The 12,405-nt window shown below is 39.4% G+C and overlaps 1 protein-coding gene and 1 pseudogene across 3 annotated transcripts in view; one reads left to right on the top strand and one right to left on the bottom strand.

Annotated features, from left to right (window-relative positions):
* Aff1 (ALF transcription elongation factor 1) overlaps positions 1-12,405 on the top strand; it is a 187,956-nt gene that overhangs the window by 114,764 nt on the left and 60,787 nt on the right. The gene's annotated exons all lie outside the window — the stretch shown is intronic.
* On the bottom strand, positions 1,051-1,738 carry LOC114096290 (tricarboxylate transport protein, mitochondrial pseudogene; annotated as a pseudogene).

Here is a 12,405-nt window from a genome sequence, read left to right on the forward strand (position 1 = left end):
TAATGCTTTAACAAAATATAAGTGAGAAGTAATGTCTCCAGGGGCTGGAGTTATGGACTCAGAAAACATGGATTCATTTTCCTGCACATTTAAATGCTACAATACTACCTGAACTACAGGACTGTTCTGAAAATTAAATGGGATGTATGTGGCTGCCTGTAGTAGATTGTAGGAGGTACCACCTTCCCTTGACATATGAAACAAAAGGAAATTTATACTGTAACAAAAATTTATATTATACATCTTCAAATTGTCTTTTATTGACCTTACAGCTATGCTTAGAAGTCACCAGAATCCCAAAAAGGATCCTAATGTTTTGGCTTGGTGTGATGGTGTTTCTCAGTTATTTGGTGAAGTAAAGAAATTCTATGTCATGGATTTAATTTTAGTTGATTTTTATTTTATCTATCTATTTATTTATTTATTGAGACAGCATCTGGCTTATTATGCCTTGGCAGGGTGGTCCTGACAGTGGTGGGTGTAATCCTGTCCTGGGTGGAGGGAAGGTCCAAGGGCCAGTTAAGGCCAACGTCGAGAGAAGCAGGGGGCACACAGCCGCTGGAATGCAGTGAGGCCAGGTGGAGGGCTAGAGGCAGCTGTGGTAGGCCTGGGCAGGGTGCCCCTGCTGCCCAGGGTTAAAGGCATCCAAGTGTGATGGGGCCATGGCCTACAGGATCGGGGACCCAGGCCACACCAGCACCCTGGGAAGCAGGTGCAGGATCACATGACACAGAACATGAAACACAGGCACAGAGCTCATAAGTAAGCACATGGACTAGTGGGCACAGATTCACAGGTTAGAGGGACACCCACCCCTGGCCAAGCTGGACACAAACACAATGGTAGTGTCACATAAATATCAGGGAGACATGGCACTATGGAATACATGATGGCTACCATGAATGAACCAGGCCATGGCGTTCAAGGGAAGAGGGAAAAGGGCCTTGTGGCATGACTGCACTGGAATCGTGTGAGACATGGGTGGGGGGGCTGGTCTGGAGGTGCCTAGGGCAGCCCATCCCGCCTCCCCCACCCCCCAACTTTCTGGGCTTAGTCTGTCTTCCACACTTTGTTGAGCACTTTACCACCTCATGGTAGATGATAAGCACGATGGCCACATGCAGGTAGATCCAGCCCAGGCCCGGGACAGTGCCCTTGTCGAAAGCTTTCAGTTCCTCCTTCCTCAGAATCTGCAAGCCACAGTCCCAAGTGTTCCCCGGTATTTGTGTGTCTCCAGGCCCTGCATCCGGGTCTTAATCACACCCAGAGGCATGTTTCCGAAGACACTGGCTGCACCAGCAATAGCTCCAAAGACCCTGGTGACCATCAGTGGGTTCATGGGCTTGTTTTGGATGTCCCCTCTGTACCAGTTGTTCAGGGAGGTTATCACAAAGAAGCGGATGTCTAGGTTTGAGCCCGTTTTTGGCATAGTGGCAGTGAGGCCCTGGTAGGTCCCCTTCACTTCTTGTTCCTGTACAATCTCCCCAACCCTGTGGAAGAGTCCTCTGTACATTGGGGGAGGTCTGGTCATGGATGAACTTAACCTTGATGGCCTCCATGGGGCACATGACCACCACAGCCTCGGCCACACCACAGCCCCCGCGTGCTGTCCTCCTTCCCTGGGCGTCCTGCTTGTGATTGCTGAAGAACTCATTCCGAACCTGATGGCCACCTTGGGGATGGAGCTGTAGAGCAGAGAGCTGAGGCCGAGGTACAGGCCCAGGACCATCTGCAGCATGCAGTTCCCAGGTGCCCAGTACCTCAGCGGGGGTGAGCCCCGTCCGGCTGTAGCTGCGGATTCACATACTTCCTTAGGAACCTTGTTGTACAGATCTCGATGTCGCCTGCCAGGATTGCCTTCCTCTGGGGTGTGTCAGCTTGGCCTTTCTGGGTGCAGGGTGCAGCTGACCCTGGAGCGTGGGGTGGGAGGGTGCGAGGTGGGCAGCGCATGGGGCATGGCCATGGTAGGCGGGAGGCGGGCAGCCCAATGTTGGCCACGTGTCCCAGCCTCCCACACTGGGCAGTAGGTCCGTGGAGTCAGCAGGGGTGACCGGTTATGGCCCCAGGAGTGGGGTGGCCACTTTAGTCAATTTTTTAAACATGGTTTTTTAATAAAAAGACTTAAATATTTTGTATCACTAGTAAGATATATTAGTTGGAGAATTATATTTGGCAGGTTCCAGCTAGTAGAGGACTTTCACTTGTATTTGGGCATGATGACAAACAATAAGTGCTAATTTTGCTTTTGGTTCTTATGCTACTGATCAGTACACTATCTTTTCTAAAAGAGATTGGGGACAACAATCTTTTTGACTCTTAATATAAATTAGAAAAAAATTATACTAGCATATTCAGCCTAGGTAAAAGTAAAAAGATGAGTTGACCATAAACTATTTTTAAAAAATATGTAACACTATGATATGGTGTAATTATCAAAGCAGTGTGGCAACCACTAAGTATATTCTGGACTATTCTCTCTAGTGGTAGAACTTCATACATGAAGTATGAAGTTCCAGTTAGAGATGGGAGAGTGTCATAGAAGAAAAATAAACTTGTCTTCACCAGTGAAGGTTTTCCTTATGCTTAAAGAACTTAAATCAGTACAAAATTTTGCTTATTATTTTCTTCCCTCTTCTTTTCCCTGACCACCTGTTAATAAATGTTTTTACTATTGCTGATAATACCTTACTGAAAAACTTTTTTCTTGAGTGAGGAATATTTTCATGATATCAGCTATTTTAAATGTGTTTTTGACTATGTCATCGATTGTCCTGAAGGTTGTTAGTTTTAGTAGACTCAAAGGAGACTGGGTTTAAGAGTCTATTTGAACATTTTCAGAGGTGAAAACAATATAAGGGGCATAAAGATTCTTTCTTTCAGGATATCAGAATAGGGTAGAATGCTATCATATCACTATGTGGTAATAAAAACATAGATGATTTTTTTCTTTTTTACTGAGGATTGAACCCAGGGGTGTTCTACCACTGAGCTACATACATATCCAACTCTCTTCAGCCCCCTGTAGTTTTTATTTTGAGACAGGGTCTCCTTAAGTAGCCCAGTCTGGCCTTGAACTTGTGATCCCATTGCCTCAGTCTCCTGAGTAGCTGGGATTACAGGCTTGCACCACCACACCCAGCAAATTGAGAAGATTTTTATAAAAAGGTGTTATAGCCTGTGTTTTATTTGCCTTATTGGCCTATAATTTTTAATTATTGATTAGCAACATGGGATAAATTCCTGGCATTTTTTCCTAAAGAGTAGGACTCATGTCCAAAGCCACAGTATGGAGATTTACTCCAGTAATTGGTTAAATTCCAGTGTTTGGTTTCTAGTGGCTCATCACTGCCCTGAAGACTCTGTAAAGGGACAGTCAAGGAGAAAGGTGGTACTGACATGGCTAGCCTTGCTTTCTTCTCCCAGCCCTGGGGCTCTTCATAGGGACAGCTGTTTTGTTCTTCTCTTTGTCCAATAAATGGCCTGGCTTGAGGGGTGCCTTGTAGGCATTCTCACCCCAGCCTGCAGCGTATATCAGCACTTGTGTGCTGGACAGCGCCACAGCACCTGCCCTGGCTCCCTTTATCCTCCTCACCCCACAAAACCCAGGATCCCAGCCTCTAAGGATATGATGTTTCCCTCACATCAGTTAATTCAGAATTTATTAGGAATGTGTTGCAGATGCAGGTGTCAAGTAGGTGATGGCTTCTTCAGAGCTGAAGGGTCTCTGGTGGTTTCATAGAGGAGGAGGAGAAAAGGGAATATAGCAGAATGAAAGAAAGGAAAGGAATGAGGCTTTCATATCACTGGAAGATAGTGATAAAAATGATCACATCTATATTTTATTAGGAGTGTCCTCGGTTCCCAAGCACTATGTTCAAGCCATTCCCAAACAGTGCGCTAAATTGTCCGTCTATGGTAGAGCTGTGGCTGGAAGCTCACGTGTCTGACTGAGAATCTTCCTCATAAGCACTATCCTGCATAGCCAGAAAGTAGATGACCTTGATGAATATCTGAAATTTCTGAGTCCCCCAGTTTTCAAAGTCTGCGCATGTTTCTACTATAACATGCAATAAAGGATAACTTAACAAATACTGTTTGTATTCAGCAAGTAGAGAGTGATGGCCTGTGGTGAGATGTGGATTCTAGAGTGTTGAATGGATGTTCTACTTAAACACAAATTCATACATGTTGTGAGGTTTCAGGGACATTGTTAAATGCACAGGGTAAAGGACCTGCTGGATGTATTTTTAATGTCAACAGGTATCACTCAGTCTTTTCTGCTTCTGTAAGCATTCAGATAGACTTGATGAGAACAAAAAGGTTAGCCTGCCCTTTATAGTTGGAACTCAGTTCCGGTAGAATTTCTTTGAAAACATGTGTTTCTAATACGTCAGAATTGGTTTGGCTTAAGCTAAAAGGAAAATTGTAGTCTGATTTGTTTAAAGGAACAAAAAATGTCCACATGCCAAAGTTTGAATGCACAGAGCATAGTTCAGTTCTTAATGGACTTTTATGCTTTTTCTCACTCTGATTTTTATTTCCCCATCAAATGTGCTAGTAAAATCATATGTAGAACTAGAATACCACCAATAAAAGTTTTAATTTTTGTGTTTTTATCCCTTATGTATAAAATTATATTGTTATGAGCAACTTTAGTGTTAATGAGTAACCTACATAAAATACTAGGATGACTATGTTGGGAATGAATAATAAACTTAGGAAATTTAGGATATTTTGTTTTGAAATCCATAATATTGAAGTTACATGATTTTTTTTTCTTCCATGCAATTATAAATTTCCTGTATCAGTGTGCTCTGTGTGTGTGCCTTTACATTTTTGTTTCTGAAGTGTGGTTATAATATGAGCCTGAAAATTGTTGTGCCATGGGCTGGGTGTGCAATCCAGTGGTAGAGAGCTTAGCTAGCACACTTTGGTTTCACGTGTGGACACTTGGGTTCGCTCCCCAGCCCCCCCAAAAAGAAAGAAAGAAAAATTGTCTGTATCTACTCTGTGAATTTCCTTGTATCTTAACTAATGATACATTTATCACATAATGCCTTGTGATAGAATTAGTTCTGAAGGAAATTGTTAACTAAATGGGATTTTTATTTCAGACACGTCCTCAGGTGTAATTGTGTAGACACAGTACTTATTAGTTGGAGTTTAATAGGAACTCCCACTGGTGGCCTAAATATTTTGCTTATAGGCTACCAGCTGCCTTAAATCCTGTAGATTGTTCTATTGGCCTTGAAAGCAAACTAAAGAGTAAACCATTTTGGAGTCTTTACGTCCCTGGTTTTGCGGGAAGGCAGGAGGAGTTGAGGAAGCTGCCCATTTCGTAAAGCCGTATGTTTTTAAACTATACACATGGTGCTTTGCACAAGTCAAAATTGCCAAAGGGACAGATGTTGCCAATTTCAAATGTACAGGGGGAAGGCAAATATTGCTAAGCAACGGTATACTTGAGAGAGCATTTTTAGGAGCAGAGCCAGGGGAGTTGTGCCTGGGAGCAATCGCTGCTTCTTATGGCTCAGTACCAGGGAAGACATGCAAAGTTCTCTGTGTCAGGGCCGCCATCACAGTCGCCAGCACAAACGACAGTGGCCTAGTAGCATCGAGTAGGGTTAGCAAGGGGATGTGTGAAAACAAGAAAGCTTTTTTGCCATGTAGGAAGTCAAAAAGGCATGCTCACAGAGGTAAGTGTTTAGCCTCCCCACAGTAAGTACGCAACCTGAGGTTCAGGTGGGGCCGCTGGGCATAATGAAATCCGGCAAGAGTGTGAGGCCTTAGAATTTGTGGGTGTGTCTGTCTCCTCTTCTCACCTTCTCCTTTGCTTGCTCTGTTAGTGGTTAACATCAGAGAGGCATCAGAGGATCCTCTGTGGTTTAGTGTGCTGTGTATGAGTTTATAAACAAGGTAAATAGCTTTCCAGCCATAGGTATTTGGCACCTCCCATGTTCCCTCCTTTTGTACAAACTTGATAGCACACAGGTGCGGTGGGGTGGCTTTTTTTTGGTCAGCCTCTGGAGGCTTGTAATACCTCTTGAGATTTGATGGTTGTTGGTTTGAATTATGGATTCTCCTTGTTTCCCTTCTTCCTGCCTCCTTTCTTCCCTCCCTTATGAAATAAAATGGGAGCAACAGTAGAGAAAATATAGTTTTGTATTTGTAGAAAATTGTAACATTTTTGGCAATGTATTTTAAAGAAATTAAGAACATAAACATTTAATAATTCCTTACCACTTGATTTTTTTCTTCATCTTTCAAGTTCTGGTCTTAAATTTCTGAATGAGTTGACAAATGTTGATGACTTTTTTTTTTTTAAAAGGAGATATATATAATTTAAGTCTGATTTAAAAGATTGAGGAGCTTTCCACCCAAGTTTTAACATACAGGTAGTACCAGCTTTCATCAGTATAGGAAAATTTCAAAGTAATCTCACTTGGATGCAGGCAGGTATGCTCGAGAAACTTCAGTGTACTTTAAGCTTTATGTTCTTACTGATTTATTCAGAGAGTTTGTGATCACATAGTCTGCATCGGTAAGGGGTATAAATTTATGTGATGTAAAAGCTAATAAAAGATGACAGTGTTTCCATTTTTCCCTCTTAGAAGACAGATCTTGTTTATTTTATGGTTTAGCTGTAGTGAAACCAGCCAAAAGCAATGAAAAAGGAGAGAGAACCCCCAAATAATTATGGTTTAAATACTTCCTTGATTGAATGTAGTTTAAACTTTCTTTTGGCTTTTTTGAGTAGAGATTATGTCATAAAATGAACTGGAGGACCTATTGTAAGCAGATTTAAGAGGCAACAGAGTGTTTTCTAGTGACTTTAAGTTTGCCGCAAGTAATTTCTTTTAAAGACAGGGTTGTTCTAGTGAAGTCCAGAAAACTGGTATATTTCATTCTACAAAACACTTGAAAGAAATTTTTATTAAAGAAATAAGTATTTGACTTTGAGATGCCTGTATAAAGTAGAACTAAAAGAAATGAGGAAACAGGTAAGACGCAGCTATTCAGAAGCCAATCTAAATCTTTTCAGGTTCACTTACTGTATTCAGGCCAGTGCAGCTTGGTAGACAGCATGATTGTGGTTATTTAAAATGATACAGCTCACTTTATGGAGGATGTTACTATATACTCGTAAGAAATTTAATTCAAAAGAACCTTAAAAACATTTTTTTAAAAGGGCATGTGTCCATCTCTGTCCCCCCAGCTGGCCATGTGATTATGATGTCAGGAAGGAAATGCAGTGGACTTCACGAGCATTTTCCCATGTACTGTGTGCCAGGTGTATGAAATATTCAGGAGGTCCAGAGTTGGAGTCATGTACCACTAAGACATAATTTACCTCTGCTGGTGTGATTCTCCCAGCTTTTAAAGGCAGTTTTCAAGGGAGTTGCTTTTGTTGTTACTGTGAGAGTGATTGCCTGTTTTCCATATCATCTCTTCTCTGGCATCTAGGTTCTGTATTCTAGAAGAGAATAGGAGGAAAGGTAGAAAATGGGAAAGACAGTAAATGTAAGAATTTTGAAGTTTAGAAGAATGGGATTAAATTATGTTTTGCCTTGAAATACTCAGGAGGTTGGAGTTCAGAGTCAAGTGCTCTGAGTTACTTTTTAAACTTTTTCATTGCATGTGCCCATATATGAGCCCATATGGGAAGTGAGAAACAGATGGTGAGAGAATTATATTAAAATGGAGAAAGATTTGAGAAGAGTGACAGACTGCTTCATGTTTCAAAATGGGGACAAACCCTATTGTTCCCTAACTTTTAGAATCATGATAGCTTTAAATTCAGGAAGATTACAGTACATTTTATTTTATAAGCAATTTTCTCTTTGTCATATATTAAATGTTTAGTTAGAAAATTAAAAAAACTCTTACTTATATATCTACTCTGCCTTCTGGGTGTATTAAAAAGAACAAGGTGGACGTGGTGGTACATACTTATAATCTCAACTACTTGGGAGACTGAGGCAGGAAGACCCCAAGTTCTAGACCTACCATGGCAACTTAGCAAGATTCTTTCTCCAAATAGAAAGAGCTGGGGATGTAGCTCTGTGGTTAGAGCCCTTCCATAATGTGCACAAGGTTCTGGGCTCAATTCCCACTACTGCCACATAAATAAGTAACTGGATGGATAGATGGATAAATATTGGTGCTCCTTGAGCAACTGTTTGTTCAAAATTTTGTTATTAAATATATTTTCACCAGTTCGTTAATGCACCAGATAAACTTTGTGGGAAGTCTGATGCAGTTTGTCTATACTCTCAGAACAAATTTATATATAAACATAATGCAGGAAAAGATTATTAATTCTTATTTGGGATTCAGTGAAATTACCAAGGTTTTTTTTTTTTTGTTGTTGTTGTTTAATGACTGATCTGATTTTTAATGGGTTATAGAAAAGCAAAATAGACCCTTAAGTTTAGATGTGTTTGATAGGATTATATGAATGATCATAACCACTCATAATGTTCTGATAGGAAATGAGTTGTACATTTCTAGAATAGATTTTTGTAAACACTAGCAGTTAACATGGTTGTTTGTTACTCAACATTAAAGTTTGTTTTTTGTTTTTTGTTTAAGAGGAACTTGTTGAAATAGTTTAGATTTAAGATAGAAGGGCCAGTCATCTCTATTTGCATTCTCTCCTCTGTGTTTGTCATAGTATCAGTAATCCCCCTGGGCAATTTGAAGCTTGGTTGGTTTCCTCAGAGTATTCATGCCTCTAGCCTACCACTACAGTAATTTTCTTTTCTTTTCTACTGGATTTTGGTTTTTGTTTTTCCAAACAATCCATGCCAGGAGTCAGACAACCAACACCTAACCCAGAGGAGGCTGCTGATATTGCTGCTGGGATAAGCCCAGGATAAAATCTTTATGTCCTTTCAGACAAAGCGTGGATTAAACGGTTTATCATATTCCTATGACTTCACTTTCTTTCAACCTCCTCCAGAAACTCATGGAAAGTTTTTTGGTTTTTTCCTTTCCTGGTACCTCTGAAATCTTAGCTTATGCTCAGCTATGAAAAAAATGTCCAGGCCCCCCTGTGAAACGGAATTAGACATGGCTCCTAAACAGTGTTAACCACTTAAATTTGATAGACACATACACTTTAAAGAGGGAGCAGTAATACAGGTTTATGTATCTATAAATCCTGTCATGGTTGACTAAGTAATTTAGTAGTGTTGTTTTAGACCTAGAACCATCCGTTAATATGATTTGTGAGAGTGAGTGCATGCGTGTGTGTGCAAGGCAGGCTGGAGGTAGACAGCATGCAGAAGGTATATCCCACTGCAGTTTCACACTCTGCCGTAATGAGAGATTGCAGTTGGAAGGCTGCTTGTTCTTCCCACAATTGATGTTTCCACTCTAAAATTTAAAAAATCCTTCCCCCAAGTACTTTGAAGGCTGTTTTAATAAGTAGAATTGGTCGTGGATGGGGAAGATCTGATAGTTTAGGCCATTTGAAAGACCTTGTCAGTTTATTACCACTGGGATGGAATGTCTAGACTTGTTCTTTGTGGGGCTTTTTTCTTTTTTTTTTTAAATGGTGCCTTTTTAGCCCTGCTTACTAAATCATTCATGGCTGCTATGCCTACAATGGGCTTCATGGGGCCTCATGTGATTTTTCATCAAAGGCACAGTGTTTTAGAGCCTGAGACCATTGGGGTATTTCTGATTCCTCCTATTATAAAATGAATGTAATAGTTCACATCAATAGTTAGGAAGTTGGCAAGTAACTGAGATTAGACATATTTATTCTCAAACAGTGGTAAGAGGTTTTTATTTTATTTTATTTAAAACCATTTTCCAGTCAAGTACTTGGTTTTAAGTGAATTTAAACCTATCCCAGGTATATACCCCAACTTCTTAACTTTTGCACTGTGAAGTTAGTTGACATATTGTCATAAATAATAAGTGATGAAAATATTATTCCATATGATGCATTATCACTAAATAGTATTTTAAAAATGGGTACTCTTTTATGTGATTGTACTTGAAAGCTTGCAAACATTTAAAATTGCAAACTCACATATGGTCTCATGATATGTAGTAGTTTTATTAGCAGTAAAACTGGTGAAACCAGCACTTTTATTACTCTCTCATTATTTGCATATTTGTATCCAGGGAGTGTTCAAGACAGTTCTATATGTAGAGAACGCTACTCCTGGTTTTCAGTTATTTAAACCAGATCTCAAGAACTAGAATCCTTAGGTTTTGTAATGATAAATAATGTCTCTTAATAGAGCTCAAAACAGAATTACCAGAATGTTTCAAGTAGCTCACTTAATACAAATACAAATTGAGCTTTTACAAATTTTTATATGCTTTAGAAAAATAAATTATCTTTATGACATTAATTAGAGCAAATTATTTCACTGTTATAATCAAAGTAACTAGAAATGAACAACAAATTCTCTAATTGTTCATATTGACCTCCCTTCTCCCCTCAGGTACTGAAGATTGAACCCAGGGGTGCTTCTACTACTGAGCTATGTCCCCAGCCCTTCTTATTTTTTAATGTTGAGACGGGTCTCACTAAGTTGTAGAAGTTTCTCCTTGAATTTGAGATCCTCCTTCATCAGCCTGCCCAGTAGCTGGGGTTATAGTTGTGTGCCACTGCACCCAGCCATCATATTGATCTTGAAAGACCAATACTTCAGAAGACTTCTTCCTATAAGGTTTTGTAAGTTTCAGTAACATTTTAGGTTTTTTTTTTTTTTTTTCCATTTTGAGCCTATTTTTACCTCAGTTGGTGAAAGATAAGGAAATATTGTAGTTTGCTTATAAAATAGCATTTTACCTATAGTTTAAAAAATTGGGGCTATAGGCTCTCACTTATTAAATGAATTGGGGTGCTAGTACATCTTTCAAACTCCCAGTATTCTCTCTTAGTGTTTATCTTGGAGTATTTCTTTATCTCCTGTCTCAGGGAGAGACACACCCTTCCTTCACCCCACCCAAGTATAATGCTTGATTTTCCCAACCAGAGATCTGCTGTTACTCTTACATGTGAAACTTTGCTTTATGAGAAATTCACATCCTTAAACTACATTTGGGCAACTAGTGTAAGTGAAAACATCTGATTGCAATAGTGGTGGTAATTGATGAATTGTAATTAAAATATATTACTTTCTTTTTAAATTAATGATTTCTGTATCTTAAAAAATACCTTTGTTCTCTGAAGTTGCAAATATGAGTACACATATACTGCTTCCCAGGAAAAAATTGAGAGTTCATTATAAGGTAACTCTGTAATTCCTTTTTGGTTGGCTTATGTTTCTGAATTTCATTTGTAATGTGATGAGATAACAAAAATCAAGTCCATTCATTTCCCAGATATTAATTGCTTATCTATGTTAGTCAAGAATTATGCTAAGCCTTGGAGAATATGGAGCTGACTAAAATCCCAGCTTCTGCCTTTAGGAAGCTAGTCTTAGTTATTCAAAAATATCTGGGGAGGGATGAAGTGAGATTAATAATTTTAAGGGAGAATTTAATAGTTCAATTTACTTTTGCATATAATAATGGATTCTACCATTGTGTATAATTGTAATGCACCAGAAAAGGAAAAAATAAAGTTGATTTTACAATTTAAATGACAACACAGTCTAAGGTGACTTATTCCTTGTTTTCTAGTTTAGTATCCCTCCTTCCATATTAATAGTCTGTAGCACAGTTGCTGTTGTTCTTGTTTTAATTTGGTCTATAAGCATGCCTGTATATCTGTCCAGGGATCTTAAAAACTCTTATCCTAAAATTCTGGGTGTGGAGGTAAGGCATTTACACAGTTGCCCAAAGGGCATGTTGCTTCTGAAGAAGCAGTACTGCTAGTCCTTTTATACCTGTTCCAGCCGAAGTAGGCACACCCAGCACTTAGGAGCATGTTCTTGGAACAGGCTTAGTTGTTCAGGGAATTTATTGCATATTTGCAGAATACAATTAATTTTATGTCAAAACCTTGCTCAGCCAAGATTATTGGTCTCCCCCTCTAATCTGTCTCTTAGAAATGATGATTATAGTATCTCCATGTAAACCCATGTATTTATTTGCATAACACTAACTTTAACATGCCTTAATTTTATTTTTTCCTCTTAACAATACTGCAAGGCTTTGTGTGTTTCAGATATGTCTGGAGTATTTAAGTTTGATTAAAAAAAAAAAGAAAGGAGAACCAAAACGTGCTCTCCTTGTTGGTAGTCTAGTTTGGGGAGCAAGAATGATTTAGTAAGCAAGCTTGGGGCCAGGCATTGACTGCAAATCAAGTCTACTGGGTAAGGCTGCCTGTGAATATGTAACTGGCAATTCTGGGTAGAAGGTATTAGATGGGACAAGCCCAGAGCACAGAGGAGTGAGCTGGGGAGATTGAGTAGCTACAGAAGTAGCTGAGGATAT

This window comes from Marmota flaviventris, chromosome 7 (genome assembly GCF_047511675.1).
Source record: "Marmota flaviventris isolate mMarFla1 chromosome 7, mMarFla1.hap1, whole genome shotgun sequence".
In the NCBI taxonomy this organism is placed as follows: domain Eukaryota; kingdom Metazoa; phylum Chordata; class Mammalia; order Rodentia; family Sciuridae; genus Marmota; species Marmota flaviventris.